Source organism: Gorilla gorilla, chromosome 18, assembly GCF_029281585.2.
Source record: "Gorilla gorilla gorilla isolate KB3781 chromosome 18, NHGRI_mGorGor1-v2.1_pri, whole genome shotgun sequence".
NCBI classification, from domain to species: Eukaryota; Metazoa; Chordata; class Mammalia; order Primates; family Hominidae; genus Gorilla; species Gorilla gorilla.
In genome coordinates, this window is record NC_073242.2 from 86,427,820 (window position 1) to 86,430,996 (window position 3,177).

Consider the following 3,177-nt stretch of genomic DNA (forward strand, 5'->3'; position numbering starts at 1 on the left):
TGATTTTCCATTTAAATTATCTGCGTATTCAGTAGAAAGCGCCAGTTTGACAACAGCAGTGAGTCTCGCTGCACCGGATGGGTTTGGTTGTGGATAACCTAAGCTGCAGGCCGGACTCCGAACTGCCCGGGACACCGCCTCTGGGTTCTGAGTCCCGAGCATCGTTGAAGCATGAGAGGAACTACATCAGACCCCAAAATAACGTCTTCCAGGAAGTCAGGATGGCCGAGCGGTCTAAGGCGCTGCGTTCAGGTCGCAGTCTCCCCTGGAGGCGTGGGTTCGAATCCCACTTCTGACAAGTGCTGTTTTCTGATATTTTAGAAGAGAAATCTTCGACGACCGCACACCAAGAGAGGCCCGCAGACACATGGGACCGTACGTTTTACACACAATCCAAAGTCAAATGAATGTCTGTGGGGAAGAAAAAGTCTGACAGGACGTGGTCGTGTGATTCTGAACTCCCAACTTCGGAGGAGGTTGAGGCGGGAGGATGTCGCCACCACACTCCAGCCTAGGCGACAGAGCGAGATTCTTTTTTAAAAAAGAAAATGCTCGTTAATAAGAAAATACTCGTTTTGTAAAACAATAAAAAAAGATTATGCGAACATATACACACAAGACATCATAACCTCGTTGATCTGTAAAAGAATAAAAAAAGATTATGAGAACATATACACAGAACATATACACACAAGACATCATAACCTCACTGATCTGCGGTGTTGATGAGGAAAAGTAATCGAGCTCTGTCAGAAGTGGGATTCGAACCCACGCCTCCAGGGGAGACTGCGACCTGAACGCAGCGCCTTAGACCGCTCGGCCATCCTGACGGCTTGCAACACGCTGCGCATAAAGCCTCTTCACAAATTCTGCAATGTGCGCATGCGTAGCGGGCAGCGAAGACCCAGGCCTAGTTGTCCGCCCGGCGTTGGGTGGAGCGAGATACACTCACTTGCTCCAATGGGCGTGGAGAGATGGGACAAGGAAGGTCAGCGCGATGCACCTAGGCGACGCCAGAGGGTGCGCAAGGCCTACTAGAGAAGGCCGAGACCGAAGACTGTTACTTTAATACACATGCATTCGTGCCTCCAGCCTGTATTCATTCTGCATTCATACATGTACTATCATGTCAGCTTTGATTCCTGAAATCTGCAAGCAACCTTGCATTTCCCTTGTGCACAGTGCAAACAAGTCCGTATACCTGCACTGATTCGTAGACATTTCCGTGGGCTGGCGCCCAATCTAGGTAAAGCCCAGGTATTGCAAGGCCGCCTGGCACTCTTACCGCGCTCTCCTTCCGAATACTCGCCCCAGCTGCAGCTTCACATTTGTATATGTGTTATAATTCATTTACTCAGGCTCCGGGATAGAACGAGGCCTGCAGCTGCACAGCCAGACCCGCCCTATTCCTATGTCCCCAGTGCCCAAACCGTGCCCGGCACACAGTATGTACGCAGGGAAGATCCCATGAATTCATTCTTCCCTCGCTTCCTCCTTCCTGCATCCCCTCATTTCGTGACTCATCTCTCTTTTCCTGGCCCCCGCGGCATCTTCCTCTCTTCCCTTCCACCCCCTCTAGGCTTACGCACGCCGCGCACAGGCTGTTTCCAGGGACCAGAAGACCTCGGTACCGAGAGGGTGCCCTTCTCCAGAAGGATTTCTAGGATCTCAGGGGGCTGGGCCGCTGACCTGGTGTGTAACAATTACACATTAATTAATGAATTCCCTCATTAATGACTCATATTCCTACAATGGCAGCTGCTGCCCCTCTCTGTACACAGGCACTAGAAGAGAGGGTCCAAGACCCTCGAACATCTCTGAGCCAACTTTGGAGTCCAGGGGTCAGGCCTAGAAGGTGTGAGCAGTGGGGTCACATTAACCTCTTAGTGCCCTCGGACTTGTCTGAGATGGTATCACAGAGCGGCCTCGGCCAGAGAACAGCAGCACTTACCACCCTTGGATTAGATTCCCTTGAGATTCTTGGAGCTTGGGATGCAGCCCCATGGGGGTGGGCAGAGGTCCTGGTTATCTGAAAGACAATGAAACCCTCCTCTTTCCCTGTCCCAAATGTCCTCTCCTCATTGACTGCCAGAATTCTTTCCTTTAGGTTTAGCACTAACCCCTTTTGTGTCCTCTTCTAAAATACAAATTGCCCTGGAAGCTGGAAAGAAAGTCAACAAACATTTATTAAGCACTTGCTATGTGCCACTCTTTAGATGCTGTGAACAAAACAGAATTTCCACTCTCAAGATACATTCAGGCAATGAGCGAAGGGAGAAGGATAAGAAACAGGTGGACAAATATATCCAGGTGTTGTTAAATGCTGGGTAGAGGATGCATCAAGAAACTCATGAAAGACTTTAAAACAGGCAAAAAAGATAGCTGGATCTGATTCTATAAGGGCTTGCACCTTTCATTACTTTTATGTCCAAATAATTCTTGTCCACAGAAATACAGGTGAATTTTGTTAGGGTAGAATGCAATTGATCATTGCCCTGTGGATATTGACCAATTTTACAATCTACTTATAAATTCATTTCAGCATTCCTGATTGCCAATATATGTGTGTCTTTGAATTCTCTTTTGAATTGGCTATAACATTGAACAGGTCCTCCCATTAATTAATGACTAAAATAAAATCTTTGACGTGTTCATTTTATATTTATATGAGAATTATGATTTTATCTTAAAAATTATCCTTTTGGCCAGGCGAGGTGACTCATGCCTGTAATCCCAGCACTTTGGGCGGCTGAGGTGGGCAGATCACGAGGTCAGAAGTTCAAGACCAGCCTCGACAACATGGTGAAACCCCGTCTCTACTAAAAATACAAAAATTAGCCAGGCGTCGTGGCACGTGCCTGTAATCCCAGCTACTAAGGAGGCTGAGGAAGGAGAATTGCTTGAACCCGAGAGGCAGAGGTTGCAGTGAGCTGAGATCACACCATTGCACTCCAGCCTGGGTAACAGAGTGAGACTCCGTCTGAAAAAAAAAAAAAAAAACCCTTTTAACAGTGATCAAGAGTGATTGGGGCTCTCCTAGGCAGGGTGGTTAGGGAGGGCCTCTGTGAGGAGCTGACACTGAGTTCAAAAGGAGAAAGACAAGCAAGATCAAAGCTGCAGGTGGCAGCATTTCAGATAAAAGACATAGCCAGTGCAAAGGCTCTGAGGCAGAGAGAA

General features: G+C 47.9%; 2 non-coding genes across 2 annotated transcripts; one reads left to right on the plus strand and one right to left on the minus strand.

Annotated features, from left to right (window-relative positions):
• Positions 1–215: 215 nt before the first annotated feature.
• TRNAL-CAG (transfer RNA leucine (anticodon CAG)) lies at positions 216–298 on the plus strand. The gene has a single exon. It is a non-coding gene; the product is annotated as a tRNA-Leu (tRNA).
• A 449-nt stretch (positions 299–747) lies between these two features.
• TRNAL-CAG (transfer RNA leucine (anticodon CAG)) lies at positions 748–830 on the minus strand. Its single transcript has one exon. It is a non-coding gene; the product is annotated as a tRNA-Leu (tRNA).
• Positions 831–3,177: the final 2,347 nt, after the last annotated feature.